Below are 15,255 nucleotides of genomic sequence, written 5' to 3'. Positions count from 1 at the left end.
ACCTGAAGATGCTTACCACAAATGTCTTCCTTCCACCCAGGAAGGACAGTGGATGAGAGCGTTCACACATCATCTTCCAGTTTCCCGGGCAGTTGGCTTGACCCCCGTGAAAGCAGGACAAGACACATCGACCTCACTAACCCTTTGAAAAGGGGAAGTGGGTAAGACAGAGATCCCAGAGGAGAAACTCATTTCCCTAAGGCTATGCTTTCAGCCAGACATTCGCAAACACATGGACAAAATCAAGACAGCCATTTGCGACCCGCTGGGGAGTCTGCTGACCCATGACAGAAGGAGAGAATCATGCAATATTCAGAAGAAGGCAGAGAGGTCTCTGGATGTAGCACAAATTTTCAGGAGGACCCAGGCAAAAGGAGCCTTTGCCATTGATTAAGCCTGACTGATGTGTTGAAGGCTGCCAAGTATGCGTCCACGGGCACTGTCCAATGTGTGCGGACTCCCGGGAAATGGCACGCAAGAGTCCCCAGCACCGGGGGATCTTCAAATCAGCTGGAGGACATTTGGAAAAGAATAGCTTTCCAAGAATTCTGCCAACACTTGTTAAAATTGCCACAGTCCTTCAACGCTTTCATTTCACCACTGAGCCATGGAGAGACACAATCGAATCTACCTCAGGCCCCAATAATCCCCAGAGAGGGATCACATCTCCTCCTGGATATCAAGCATCAGAGGATCCCGTGGGGCACACGGAAAAGGAGTTCTATGGAATCTCTACAAGATTCCAAAGATCTGTCAAGAAAATGATCTTTCCACATGTGGAAGGCAGCAGTTATGCCTGCATTTCCTGATTAGACTCTCAGCGGATCATGACCTCCTGTGGCATGAACCTGAAATGAGTCATGACGCTCGCGACCCACTTACCGAATGGGATTGAACCTGCCATTAGCTTTTTGACTCAGATATTGGTGCTGCTGCCTTTTCTTGAATGCTACAGCGAGGTATCAGGCTACTCAATTCTTCATCCAATACCGAGATGTCTGGGAAAGATGCCCTAGAGATCCTAAGAGTCCAGTCGCAACTGACACAGGCTTTCAACTCTGGCAAGTCTCTCTGGTTTCTCCAGTAGAGCTGCTACACACTCCCAGCCCGTAAAGAGTTGAGAGTTGAAAATATTCTCAAACTTCCGTAGACATACCCGACTGGGAACCGGACTAGCAAAAATTACTCAAGTGGAAATTCTTCTAGGTTCCTGTGCTTCCTAACTATCCACCCGTGCATATCACCGCCACTTGGTCAATCGGTCAGGTCAAGCTCAAAGCAGGGGACACGTCTCAGCTTTTCCACAAAACCCGACTGCCTCTTGGGCTCCCTTTTCACTTGTCTAAGTATCACCAGAGACAAGGGAAAACCGTCGTCATTCACTCACCTTGAGTTCTTTCGGTGGTGAATCTCTTGAAAGCAGGTCTCTCTAAATGACAGAAAAAGAGGAAAAGAGCCAAGGAATCAGCATGGCCAAAATCGGTCAGGGAGGAGTTTTTGATCACTTGGTGGAGGAAAAAGGGATCACAACGGGGGTCCACTCTAAAGCAGATCATTCATGTTAGTGAAAAGGAGTTTCTCTCTGGGCCTCAGCGGGATCCTATTGAGCATGATTTTTATGTCATCATCTCTCTTCGAGACAAGTTGAGGTGTCTTCATTGACCCGAGACATCTCAATCCCCGGGAAAAATCACCTGAGTCTTCAAGTTCCTCACCACCGATATCGTCCATCCAGCCCGCAATCACGCAGGATGAGAAGGTTCCCACATCCTCTTCCGGTTTCCCGGGGAGTAGCTTGACCCTCATGAAAGCAGGAAAACAGGCTTCGACCTTGCAATCCTTTTAAGAAGGGCAAAGAAGTAAGTCAGACATCAGACGAGAGACATTCATTGCCTAACAGCTACGCTTTTTCCACATATAGCCCCAAGTATGGACAAAATCGAGACACACACTTCTCGCCCATTAGTGAGACTGCTGACCCTTGACAGAAAGGCAGACACGTGCCAGATCAAGACAAGGCATAGAGGACTCCGAATGGAGAAAAATACTCAGGAAGTCCCAGCCAAGAACGGGCTATTCATTTGATCAGCCCCGGCTAATGTCTACGAGGAAGCCAAATCTGTGTCCACAGGCACTGTTCCGTGCACGAGCACTTCCAGGAAATGACATCCAAGGGTTCCCAAAACTGGGGATCTTCAAATGAGCTGTGGGACACTCGGAAGAGTGCTTTCACCAAGAATTTGGCCCCAAATTCAACTAGGCATTTCCAGAGTTTGATTTCACCCTTGTGCCATGGAGAGACACAGTCCAGGCCACCTCATTCCCAAAGAATGGGAACACAGGGAACACATCTCCTCCTGTTTATCAACCATCAGAGGATTCCTTGGCACAAAGAGAGCAGGAGTCTTATGGAACCTCTACAGGATTCCAACCAACTCTGTAGGAGCAGTGATCTTTGCACATGTGCAAGGCAGCACTTACGCCTGCTTTCACTGTCCAGAGCTCCAGGGAAACATGACTTCCTGTGGCATGAACCTGAAAGTGCTCCTGACCCTCGTGTGCCCTTCACACCTGGCATCGACCCTGACTTTAGATTTTCTATGCACTTATCTGTGCAGCTACCTTCACTTGAAAGCTGGAGCCAGCTATCGGACTACTGAGTCGCTCATCCAGTTTCAAGATTCATGGGAAATGCGCCCTGCAAATCCTACGAGTCCAACCGCAACTGACACACGCGTTCAAATACAGCAAGTTGACCAGTCTCCTGTAGAGCTCTGAGCCATTCACATCTCATAAATGTCTCAGGAAAACACATTTTTCTAGTTGGCCGATTCTCCCCTTTCAGTAGGCCGTATCGGACTTGGACGCAGGCTATCGAAGATGACTCCAGCACACAGGTTTCAGGATTCTCTGATTCCTAAGTATCCACCCACGCACATCACCGCCACTTAGTCAACCAGGCAAGGTCAAGCAAACACCAGGGGACATGCCTCAGCTTTGTCAGCAAACCCTACTGCCTTTTGAGGTGTATCCTCACTTGCCTAAGTGTCAGATGGGGCCAGGGCAAATCACGGGAAATCCCTCACCTTTTGTCCTCGCAACGGTGAACTCCTCGGAGGCAGGTTGTGCTAAAGGACACAAAAAGAGGAAAGGAGCCAAGGAATCAGCCTGACCAAAATCGGCCACCCAGGTCTTTTGGATTACTTGGTGCAGGTGAAAGAAATCAAAATGGGAGTCCGCTCTAAAGAAGATCTGGAAGGCTGGGCCAAAGGACTTTCCCACAGGGCCTCAGCATAACCTCTCTGAGCATGATTTTTAGGTCATCATCTCTCTTCCAGACAGATTATGTCATCATTGACCCCAGCCATATCACTCCCCAGGAAAAATCCCCTGAGACCTGAAGATGCTTACCACAAATGTCTTCCTTCCACCCAGGAAGGACAGTGGATGAGAGCGTTCACACATCATCTTCCAGTTTCCCGGGCAGTTGGCTTGACCCCCGTGAAAGCAGGACAAGACACATCGACCTCACTAACCCTTTGAAAAGGGGAAGTGGGTAAGACAGAGATCCCAGAGGAGAAACTCATTTCCCTAAGGCTATGCTTTCAGCCAGACATTCGCGAACACATGGACAAAATCAAGACAGCCATTTGCAACCCGCTGGGGAGTCTGCTGACCCATGACAGAAGGAGAGAATCATGCAATATTCAGAAGAAGGCATAGAGGTCTCTGGATGTAGCACAAATTTTCAGGAGGACCCAGGCAAAAGGAGCCTTTGCAATTGATTAAGCCTGACTGATGTGTTGAAGGCTGCCAAATATGTGTCCACGGGCACTGTCCAATGTGTGCAGACTCCCGGGAAATGGCACGCAAGAGTCCCCAGCACCGGGGGATCTTCAAATCAGCTGGAGGACATTTAGAAAAGAATAGCTTTCCAAGAATTCTGCCAACACTTGTTAAAATTGCCACAGTCCTTCAACGCTTTCATTTCACCACTGAGCCATGGAGAGACACAATCGAATCTACCTCAGGCCCCAATAATCCCCAGAGAGGGATCACATCTCCTCCTGGATATCAAGCATCAGAGGATCCCGTGGGGCACACGGAAAAGGAGTTCTATGGAATCTCTACAAGATTCCAAAGATCTGTCAAGAAAATGATCTTTCCACATGTGGAAGGCAGCAGTTATGCCTGCATTTCCTGATTAGACTCTCAGCGGATCATGACCTCCTGTGGCATGAACCTGAAATGAGTCACGACGCTCGCGACCCACTTACCGAATGGGATTGAACCTGCCATTAGCTTTTTGACTCAGATATTGGTGCTGCTGCCTTTTCTTGAATGCTACAGCGAGGTATCAGGCTACTCAATTCTTCATCCAATACCGAGATGTCTGGGAAAGATGCCCTAGAGATCCTAAGAGTCCAGTCGCAACTGACACAGGCTTTCAACTCTGGCAAGTCTCTCTGGTTTCTCCAGTAGAGCTGCTACACACTCCCAGCCCGTGAAGAGTTGAGAGTTGAAAATATTCTCAAACTTCCGTAGACATACCCGACTGGGAACCGGACTAGCAAAAATTACTCAAGTGGAAATTCTTCTAGGTTCCTGTGCTTCCTAACTATCCACCCGTGCATATCACCGCCACTTGGTCAATCGGTCAGGTCAAGCTCAAAGCAGGGGACACGTCTCAGCTTTTCCACAAAACCCGACTGCCTCTTGGGCTCCCTTTTCACTTGTCTAAGTATCACCAGAGACAAGGGAAAACCGTCGTCATTCACTCACCTTGAGTTCTTTCGGTGGTGAATCTCTTGAAAGCAGGTCTCTCTAAATGACAGAAAAAGAGGAAAAGAGCCAAGGAATCAGCATGGCCAAAATCGGTCAGGGAGGAGTTTTTGATCACTTGGTGGAGGAAAAAGGGATCACAACGGGGGTCCACTCTAAAGCAGATCATTCATGTTAGTGAAAAGGAGTTTCTCTCTGGGCCTCAGCGGGATCCTATTGAGCATGATTTTTATGTCATCATCTCTCTTCGAGACAAGTTGAGGTGTCTTCATTGACCCGAGACATCTCAATCCCCGGGAAAAATCACCTGAGTCTTCAAGTTCCTCACCACCGATATCGTCCATCCAGCCCGCAATCACGCAGGATGAGAAGGTTCCCACATCCTCTTCCGGTTTCCCGGGGAGTAGCTTGACCCTCATGAAAGCAGGAAAACAGGCTTCGACCTTGCAATCCTTTTAAGAAGGGCAAAGAAGTAAGTCAGACATCAGACGAGAGACATTCATTGCCTAACAGCTACGCTTTTTCCACATATAGCCCCAAGTATGGACAAAATCGAGACACACACTTCTCGCCCATTAGTGAGACTGCTGACCCTTGACAGAAAGGCAGACGCATGCCAGATCAAGACAAGGCATAGAGGACTCCGAATGGAGAAAAATACTCAGGAAGTCCCAGCCAAGAACAGGCTATTCATTTGATCAGCCCCGGCTAATGTCTACGAGGAAGCCAAATCTGTGTCCACAGGCACTGTTCCGTGCACGAGCACTTCCAGGAAATGACATCCAAGGGTTCCCAAAACTGGGGATCTTCAAATGAGCTGTGGGACACTCGGAAGAGGGCTTTCACCAAGAATTTGGCCCCAAATTCAACTAGGCATTTCCAGAGTTTGATTTCACCCTTGTGCCATGGAGAGACACAGTCCAGGCCACCTCATTCCCAAAGAATGGGAACACAGGGAACACATCTCCTCCTGTTTATCAACCATCAGAGGATTCCTTGGCACAAAGAGAGCAGGAGTCTTATGGAACCTCTACAGGATTCCAACCAACTCTGTAGGAGCAGTGATCTTTGCACATGTGCAAGGCAGCACTTACGCCTGCTTTCACTGTCCAGAGCTCCAGGGAAACATGACTTCCTGTGGCATGAACCTGAAAGTGCTCCTGACCCTCGTGTGCCCTTCACACCTGGCATCGACCCTGACTTTAGATTTTCTATGCACTTATCTGTGCAGCTACCTTCACTTGAAAGCTGGAGCCAGCTATCGGACTACTGAGTCGCTCATCCAGTTTCAAGATTCATGGGAAATGCGCCCTGCAAATCCTACGAGTCCAACCGCAACTGACACACGCGTTCAAATACAGCAAGTTGACCAGTCTCCTGTAGAGCTCTGAGCCATTCACATCTCATAAATGTCTCAGGAAAACACATTTTTCTAGTTGGCCGATTCTCCCCTTTCAGTAGGCCGTATCGGACTTGGACGCAGGCTATCGAAGATGACTCCAGCACACAGGTTTCAGGATTCTCTGATTCCTAAGTATCCACCCACGCACATCACCGCCACTTAGTCAACCAGGCAAGGTCAAGCAAACACCAGGGGACATGCCTCAGCTTTGTCAGCAAACCCTACTGCCTTTTGAGGTGTATCCTCACTTGCCTAAGTGTCAGATGGGGCCAGGGCAAATCACGGGAAATCCCTCACCTTTTGTCCTCGCAACGGTGAACTCCTCGGAGGCAGGTTGTGCTAAAGGACACAAAAAGAGGAAAGGAGCCAAGGAATCAGCCTGACCAAAATCGGCCACCCAGGTCTTTTGGATTACTTGGTGCAGGTGAAAGAAATCAAAATGGGAGTCCGCTCTAAAGAAGATCTGGAAGGCTGGGCCAAAGGACTTTCCCACAGGGCCTCAGCATAACCTCTCTGAGCATGATTTTTAGGTCATCATCTCTCTTCCAGACAGATTATGTCATCATTGACCCCAGCCATATCACTCCCCAGGAAAAATCCCCTGAGACCTGAAGATGCTTACCACAAATGTCTTCCTTCCACCCAGGAAGGACAGTGGATGAGAGCGTTCACACATCATCTTCCAGTTTCCCGGGCAGTTGGCTTGACCCCCGTGAAAGCAGGACAAGACACATCGACCTCACTAACCCTTTGAAAAGGGGAAGTGGGTAAGACAGAGGTCCCAGAAGAGAAACTCATTTCCCTAAGGCTATGCTTTCAGCCAGACATTCGCGAACACATGGACAAAATCAAGACAGCCATTTGCAACCCGCTGGGGAGTCTGCTGACCCATGACAGAAGGAGAGAATCATGCAATATTCAGAAGAAGGCATAGAGGTCTCTGGATGTAGCACAAATTTTCAGGAGGACCCAGGCAAAAGGAGCCTTTGCAATTGATTAAGCCTGACTGATGTGTTGAAGGCTGCCAAATATGTGTCCACGGGCACTGTCCAATGTGTGCAGACTCCCGGGAAATGGCACGCAAGAGTCCCCAGCACCGGGGGATCTTCAAATCAGCTGGAGGACATTTAGAAAAGAATAGCTTTCCAAGAATTCTGCCAACACTTGTTAAAATTGCCACAGTCCTTCAACGCTTTCATTTCACCACTGAGCCATGGAGAGACACAATCGAATCTACCTCAGGCCCCAATAATCCCCAGAGAGGGATCACATCTCCTCCCGTATATCAAGCATCAGAGGATCCCGTGGGGCACACGGAAAAGGAGTTCTATGGAATCTCTACAAGATTCCAAAGATCTGTCAAGAAAATGATCTTTCCACATGTGGAAGGCAGCAGTTATGCCTGCATTTCCTGATTAGACTCTCAGCGGATCATGACCTCCTGTGGCATGAACCTGAAATGAGTCACGACGCTCGCGACCCACTTACCGAATGGGATTGAACCTGCCATTAGCTTTTTGACTCAGATATTGGTGCTGCTGCCTTTTCTTGAATGCTACAGCGAGGTATCAGGCTACTCAATTCTTCATCCAATACCGAGATGTCTGGGAAAGATGCCCTAGAGATCCTAAGAGTCCAGTCGCAACTGACACAGGCTTTCAACTCTGGCAAGTCTCTCTGGTTTCTCCAGTAGAGCTGCTACACACTCCCAGCCCGTGAAGAGTTGAGAGTTGAAAATATTCTCAAACTTCCGTAGACATACCCGACTGGGAACCGGACTAGCAAAAATTACTCAAGTGGAAATTCTTCTAGGTTCCTGTGCTTCCTAACTATCCACCCGTGCATATCACCGCCACTTGGTCAATCGGTCAGGTCAAGCTCAAAGCAGGGGACACGTCTCAGCTTTTCCACAAAACCCGACTGCCTCTTGGGCTCCCTTTTCACTTGTCTAAGTATCACCAGAGACAAGGGAAAACCGTCGTCATTCACTCACCTTGAGTTCTTTCGGTGGTGAATCTCTTGAAAGCAGGTCTCTCTAAATGACAGAAAAAGAGGAAAAGAGCCAAGGAATCAGCATGGCCAAAATCGGTCAGGGAGGAGTTTTTGATCACTTGGTGGAGGAAAAAGGGATCACAACGGGGGTCCACTCTAAAGCAGATCATTCATGTTAGTGAAAAGGAGTTTCTCTCTGGGCCTCAGCGGGATCCTATTGAGCATGATTTTTATGTCATCATCTCTCTTCGAGACAAGTTGAGGTGTCTTCATTGACCCGAGACATCTCAATCCCCGGGAAAAATCACCTGAGTCTTCAAGTTCCTCACCACCGATATCGTCCATCCAGCCCGCAATCACGCAGGATGAGAAGGTTCCCACATCCTCTTCCAGTTTCCCGGGGAGTAGCTTGACCCTCATGAAAGCAGGAAAACAGGCTTCGACCTTGCAATCCTTTTAAGAAGGGCAAAGAAGTAAGTCAGACATCAGACGAGAGACATTCATTGCCTAACAGCTACGCTTTTTCCACATATAGCCCCAAGTATGGACAAAATCGAGACACACACTTCTCGCCCATTAGTGAGACTGCTGACCCTTGACAGAAAGGCAGACGCGTGCCAGATCAAGACAAGGCATAGAGGACTCCGAATGGAGAAAAATACTCAGGAAGTCCCAGCCAAGAACAGGCTATTCATTTGATCAGCCCCGGCTAATGTCTACGAGGAAGCCAAATCTGTGTCCACAGGCACTGTTCCGTGCACGAGCACTTCCAGGAAATGACATCCAAGGGTTCCCAAAACTGGGGATCTTCAAATGAGCTGTGGGACACTCGGAAGAGGGCTTTCACCAAGAATTTGGCCCCAAATTCAACTAGGCATTTCCAGAGTTTGATTTCACCCTTGTGCCATGGAGAGACACAGTCCAGGCCACCTCATTCCCAAAGAATGGGAACACAGGGAACACATCTCCTCCTGTTTATCAACCATCAGAGGATTCCTTGGCACAAAGAGAGCAGGAGTCTTATGGAACCTCTACAGGATTCCAACCAACTCTGTAGGAGCAGTGATCTTTGCACATGTGCAAGGCAGCACTTACGCCTGCTTTCACTGTCCAGAGCTCCAGGGAAACATGACTTCCTGTGGCATGAACCTGAAAGTGCTCCTGACCCTCGTGTGCCCTTCACACCTGGCATCGACCCTGACTTTAGATTTTCTATGCACTTATCTGTGCAGCTACCTTCACTTGAAAGCTGGAGCCAGCTATCGGACTACTGAGTCGCTCATCCAGTTTCAAGATTCATGGGAAATGCGCCCTGCAAATCCTACGAGTCCAACCGCAACTGACACACGCGTTCAAATACAGCAAGTTGACCAGTCTCCTGTAGAGCTCTGAGCCATTCACATCTCATAAATGTCTCAGGAAAACACATTTTTCTAGTTGGCCGATTCTCCCCTTTCAGTAGGCCGTATCGGACTTGGACGCAGGCTATCGAAGATGACTCCAGCACACAGGTTTCAGGATTCTCTGATTCCTAAGTATCCACCCACGCACATCACCGCCACTTAGTCAACCAGGCAAGGTCAAGCAAACACCAGGGGACATGCCTCAGCTTTGTCAGCAAACCCTACTGCCTTTTGAGGTGTATCCTCACTTGCCTAAGTGTCAGATGGGGCCAGGGCAAATCACGGGAAATCCCTCACCTTTTGTCCTCGCAACGGTGAACTCCTCGGAGGCAGGTTGTGCTAAAGGACACAAAAAGAGGAAAGGAGCCAAGGAATCAGCCTGACCAAAATCGGCCACCCAGGTCTTTTGGATTACTTGGTGCAGGTGAAAGAAATCAAAATGGGAGTCCGCTCTAAAGAAGATCTGGAAGGCTGGGCCAAAGGACTTTCCCACAGGGCCTCAGCATAACCTCTCTGAGCATGATTTTTAGGTCATCATCTCTCTTCCAGACAGATTATGTCATCATTGACCCCAGCCATATCACTCCCCAGGAAAAATCCCCTGAGACCTGAAGATGCTTACCACAAATGTCTTCCTTCCACCCAGGAAGGACAGTGGATGAGAGCGTTCACACATCATCTTCCAGTTTCCCGGGCAGTTGGCTTGACCCCCGTGAAAGCAGGACAAGACACATCGACCTCACTAACCCTTTGAAAAGGGGAAGTGGGTAAGACAGAGATCCCAGAAGAGAAACTCATTTCCCTAAGGCTATGCTTTCAGCCAGACATTCGCGAACACATGGACAAAATCAAGACAGCCATTTGCAACCCGCTGGGGAGTCTGCTGACCCATGACAGAAGGAGAGAATCATGCAATATTCAGAAGAAGGCATAGAGGTCTCTGGATGTAGCGCAAATTTTCAGGAGGACCCAGGCAAAAGGAGCCTTTGCAATTGATTAAGCCTGACTGATGTGTTGAAGGCTGCCAAATATGTGTCCACGGGCACTGTCCAATGTGTGCAGACTCCCGGGAAATGGCACGCAAGAGTCCCCAGCACCGGGGGATCTTCAAATCAGCTGGAGGACATTTAGAAAAGAATAGCTTTCCAAGAATTCTGCCAACACTTGTTAAAATTGCCACAGTCCTTCAACGCTTTCATTTCACCACTGAGCCATGGAGAGACACAATCGAATCTACCTCAGACCCCAATAATCCCCAGAGAGGGATCACATCTCCTCCCGTATATCAAGCATCAGAGGATCCCGTGGGGCACACGGAAAAGGAGTTCTATGGAATCTCTACAAGATTCCAAAGATCTGTCAAGAAAATGATCTTTCCACATGTGGAAGGCAGCAGTTATGCCTGCATTTCCTGATTAGACTCTCAGCGGATCATGACCTCCTGTGGCATGAACCTGAAATGAGTCATGACGCTCGCGACCCACTTACCGAATGGGATTGAACCTGCCATTAGCTTTTTGACTCAGATATTGGTGCTGCTGCCTTTTCTTGAATGCTACAGCGAGGTATCAGGCTACTCAATTCTTCATCCAATACCGAGATGTCTGGGAAAGATGCCCTAGAGATCCTAAGAGTCCAGTCGCAACTGACACAGGCTTTCAACTCTGGCAAGTCTCTCTGGTTTCTCCAGTAGAGCTGCTACACACTCCCATCCCGTGAAGAGTTGAGAGTTGAAAATATTCTCAAACTTCCGTAGACATACCCGACTGGGAACCGGACTAGCAAAAATTACTCAAGTGGAAATTCTTCTAGGTCCCTGTGCTTCCTAACTATCCACCCGTGCATATCACCGCCACTTGGTCAATCGGTCAGGTCAAGCTCAAAGCAGGGGACACGTCTCAGCTTTTCCACAAAACCCGACTGCCTCTTGGGCTCCCTTTTCACTTGTCTAAGTATCACCAGAGACAAGAGAAAACCGTCGTCATTCACTCACCTTGAGTTCTTTCGGTGGTGAATCTCTTGAAAGCAGGTCTCTCTAAATGACAGAAAAAGAGGAAAAGAGCCAAGGAATCAGCATGGCCAAAATCGGTCAGGGAGGAGTTTTTGATCACTTGGTGGAGGAAAAAGGGATCACAACGGGGGTCCACTCTAAAGCAGATCATTCATGTTAGTGAAAAGGAGTTTCTCTCTGGGCCTCAGCGGGATCCTATTGAGCATGATTTTTATGTCATCATCTCTCTTCGAGACAAGTTGAGGTGTCTTCATTGACCCGAGACATCTCAATCCCCGGGAAAAATCACCTGAGTCTTCAAGTTCCTCACCACCGATATCGTCCATCCAGCCCGCAATCACGCAGGATGAGAAGGTTCCCACATCCTCTTCCGGTTTCCCGGGGAGTAGCTTGACCCTCATGAAAGCAGGAAAACAGGCTTCGACCTTGCAATCCTTTTAAGAAGGGCAAAGAAGTAAGTCAGACATCAGACGAGAGACATTCATTGCCTAACAGCTACGCTTTTTCCACATATAGCCCCAAGTATGGACAAAATCGAGACACACACTTCTCGCCCATTAGTGAGACTGCTGACCCTTGACAGAAAGGCAGACACGTGCCAGATCAAGACAAGGCATAGAGGACTCCGAATGGAGAAAAATACTCAGGAAGTCCCAGCCAAGAACAGGCTATTCATTTGATCAGCCCCGGCTAATGTCTACGAGGAAGCCAAATCTGTGTCCACAGGCACTGTTCCGTGCATGAGCACTTCCAGGAAATGACATCCAAGGGTTCCCAAAACTGGGGATCTTCAAATGAGCTGTGGGACACTCGGAAGAGGGCTTTCACCAAGAATTTGGCCCCAAATTCAACTAGGCATTTCCAGAGTTTGATTTCACCCTTGTGCCATGGAGAGACACAGTCCAGGCCACCTCATTCCCAAAGAATGGGAACACAGGGAACACATCTCCTCCTGTTTATCAACCATCAGAGGATTCCTTGGCACAAAGAGAGCAGGAGTCTTATGGAACCTCTACAGGATTCCAACCAACTCTGTAGGAGCAGTGATCTTTGCACATGTGCAAGGCAGCACTTACGCCTGCTTTCACTGTCCAGAGCTCCAGGGAAACATGACTTCCTGTGGCATGAACCTGAAAGTGCTCCTGACCCTCGTGTGCCCTTCACACCTGGCATCGACCCTGACTTTAGATTTTCTATGCACTTATCTGTGCAGCTACCTTCACTTGAAAGCTGGAGCCAGCTATCGGACTACTGAGTCGCTCATCCAGTTTCAAGATTCATGGGAAATGCGCCCTGCAAATCCTACGAGTCCAACCGCAACTGACACACGCGTTCAAATACAGCAAGTTGACCAGTCTCCTGTAGAGCTCTGAGCCATTCACATCTCATAAATGTCTCAGGAAAACACATTTTTCTAGTTGGCCGATTCTCCCCTTTCAGTAGGCCGTATCGGACTTGGACGCAGGCTATCGAAGATGACTCCAGCACACAGGTTTCAGGATTCTCTGATTCCTAAGTATCCACCCACGCACATCACCGCCACTTAGTCAACCAGGCAAGGTCAAGCAAACACCAGGGGACATGCCTCAGCTTTGTCAGCAAACCCTACTGCCTTTTGAGGTGTATCCTCACTTGCCTAAGTGTCAGATGGGGCCAGGGCAAATCACGGGAAATCCCTCACCTTTTGTCCTCGCAACGGTGAACTCCTCGGAGGCAGGTTGTGCTAAAGGACACAAAAAGAGGAAAGGAGCCAAGGAATCAGCCTGACCAAAATCGGCCACCCAGGTCTTTTGGATTACTTGGTGCAGGTGAAAGAAATCAAAATGGGAGTCCGCTCTAAAGAAGATCTGGAAGGCTGGGCCAAAGGACTTTCCCACAGGGCCTCAGCATAACCTCTCTGAGCATGATTTTTAGGTCATCATCTCTCTTCCAGACAGATTATGTCATCATTGACCCCAGCCATATCACTCCCCAGGAAAAATCCCCTGAGACCTGAAGATGCTTACCACAAATGTCTTCCTTCCACCCAGGAAGGACAGTGGATGAGAGCGTTCACACATCATCTTCCAGTTTCCCGGGCAGTTGGCTTGACCCCCGTGAAAGCAGGACAAGAAACATCGACCTCACTAACCCTTTGAAAAGGGGAAGTGGGTAAGACAGAGATCCCAGAAGAGAAACTCATTTCCCTAAGGCTATGCTTTCAGCCAGACATTCGCAAACACATGGACAAAATCAAGACAGCCATTTGCAACCCGCTGGGGAGTCTGCTGACCCATGACAGAAGGAGAGAATCATGCAATATTCAGAAGAAGGCATAGAGGTCTCTGGATGTAGCACAAATTTTCAGGAGGACCCAGGCAAAAGGAGCCTTTGCAATTGATTAAGCCTGACTGATGTGTTGAAGGCTGCCAAATATGTGTCCACGGGCACTGTCCAATGTGTGCGGACTCCCGGGAAATGGCACGCAAGAGTCCCCAGCACCGGGGGATCTTCAAATCAGCTGGAGGACATTTAGAAAAGAATAGCTTTCCAAGAATTCTGCCAACACTTGTTAAAATTGCCACAGTCCTTCAACGCTTTCATTTCACCACTGAGCCATGGAGAGACACAATCGAATCTACCTCAGGCCCCAATAATCCCCAGAGAGGGATCACATCTCCTCCCGTATATCAAGCATCAGAGGATCCCGTGGGGCACACGGAAAAGGAGTTCTATGGAATCTCTACAAGATTCCAAAGATCTGTCAAGAAAATGATCTTTCCACATGTGGAAGGCAGCAGTTATGCCTGCATTTCCTGATTAGACTCTCAGCGGATCATGACCTCCTGTGGCATGAACCTGAAATGAGTCATGACGCTCGCGACCCACTTACCGAATGGGATTGAACCTGCCATTAGCTTTTTGACTCAGATATTGGTGCTGCTGCCTTTTCTTGAATGCTACAGCGAGGTATCAGGCTACTCAATTCTTCATCCAATACCGAGATGTCTGGGAAAGATGCCCTAGAGATCCTAAGAGTCCAGTCGCAACTGACACAGGCTTTCAACTCTGGCAAGTCTCTCTGGTTTCTCCAGTAGAGCTGCTACACACTCCCATCCCGTGAAGAGTTGAGAGTTGAAAATATTCTCAAACTTCCGTAGACATACCCGACTGGGAACCGGACTATCAAAAATTACTCAAGTGGAAATTCTTCTAGGTTCCTGTGCTTCCTAACTATCCACCCGTGCATATCACCACCACTTGGTCAATCGGTCAGGTCAAGCTCAAAGCAGGGGACACGTCTCAGCTTTTCCACAAAACCCGACTGCCTCTTGGGCTCCCTTTTCACTTGTCTAAGTATCACCAGAGACAAGGGAAAACCGTCGTCATTCACTCACCTTGAGTTCTTTCGGTGGTGAATCTCTTGAAAGCAGGTCTCTCTAAATGACAGAAAAAGAGGAAAAGAGCCAAGGAATCAGCATGGCCAAAATCGGTCAGGGAGGAGTTTTTGATCACTTGGTGGAGGAAAAAGGGATCACAACGGGGGTCCACTCTAAAGCAGATCATTCATGTTAGTGAAAAGGAGTTTCTCTCTGGGCCTCAGCGGGATCCTATTGAGCATGATTTTTATGTCATCATCTCTCTTCGAGACAAGTTGAGGTGTCTTCATTGACCCGAGACATCTC

General features: G+C 48.6%; 9 non-coding genes across 9 annotated transcripts; all 9 read right to left on the bottom strand.

Moving 5' to 3' along the window:
* Window positions 1–1,584: 1,584 nt before the first annotated feature.
* On the bottom strand, window positions 1,585–1,665 carry LOC135227329 (small nucleolar RNA SNORD115). Its single transcript, XR_010317495.1, has one exon. It is a non-coding gene; the product is annotated as a small nucleolar RNA SNORD115 (small nucleolar RNA).
* Window positions 1,666–3,283: 1,618 nt separating this feature from the next.
* On the bottom strand, window positions 3,284–3,361 carry LOC135227535 (small nucleolar RNA SNORD115). Its single transcript, XR_010317698.1, has one exon. It is a non-coding gene; the product is annotated as a small nucleolar RNA SNORD115 (small nucleolar RNA).
* A 1,618-nt stretch (window positions 3,362–4,979) lies between these two features.
* On the bottom strand, window positions 4,980–5,060 carry LOC135227328 (small nucleolar RNA SNORD115). Its single transcript, XR_010317494.1, has one exon. It is a non-coding gene; the product is annotated as a small nucleolar RNA SNORD115 (small nucleolar RNA).
* Window positions 5,061–6,678: 1,618 nt separating this feature from the next.
* LOC135227534 (small nucleolar RNA SNORD115) lies at window positions 6,679–6,756 on the bottom strand. Its single transcript, XR_010317697.1, has one exon. It is a non-coding gene; the product is annotated as a small nucleolar RNA SNORD115 (small nucleolar RNA).
* A 1,618-nt stretch (window positions 6,757–8,374) lies between these two features.
* Window positions 8,375–8,455, bottom strand: LOC135227327 (small nucleolar RNA SNORD115). Its single transcript, XR_010317493.1, has one exon. It is a non-coding gene; the product is annotated as a small nucleolar RNA SNORD115 (small nucleolar RNA).
* Window positions 8,456–10,073: 1,618 nt separating this feature from the next.
* Window positions 10,074–10,151, bottom strand: LOC135227533 (small nucleolar RNA SNORD115). Its single transcript, XR_010317696.1, has one exon. It is a non-coding gene; the product is annotated as a small nucleolar RNA SNORD115 (small nucleolar RNA).
* A 1,618-nt stretch (window positions 10,152–11,769) lies between these two features.
* Window positions 11,770–11,850, bottom strand: LOC135227326 (small nucleolar RNA SNORD115). The gene has a single exon (XR_010317492.1). It is a non-coding gene; the product is annotated as a small nucleolar RNA SNORD115 (small nucleolar RNA).
* Window positions 11,851–13,468: 1,618 nt separating this feature from the next.
* Window positions 13,469–13,546, bottom strand: LOC135227532 (small nucleolar RNA SNORD115). Its single transcript, XR_010317695.1, has one exon. It is a non-coding gene; the product is annotated as a small nucleolar RNA SNORD115 (small nucleolar RNA).
* Window positions 13,547–15,164: 1,618 nt separating this feature from the next.
* Window positions 15,165–15,245, bottom strand: LOC135227325 (small nucleolar RNA SNORD115). The gene has a single exon (XR_010317491.1). It is a non-coding gene; the product is annotated as a small nucleolar RNA SNORD115 (small nucleolar RNA).
* Between the last annotated feature and the right edge of the window lie 10 nt (window positions 15,246–15,255).

Source organism: Loxodonta africana, chromosome 13, assembly GCF_030014295.1.
Source record: "Loxodonta africana isolate mLoxAfr1 chromosome 13, mLoxAfr1.hap2, whole genome shotgun sequence".
In the NCBI taxonomy this organism is placed as follows: domain Eukaryota; kingdom Metazoa; phylum Chordata; class Mammalia; order Proboscidea; family Elephantidae; genus Loxodonta; species Loxodonta africana.
Note: the sequence above shows the minus strand (reverse complement) of the source record. Positions and strands in the feature narration are given on the sequence as shown.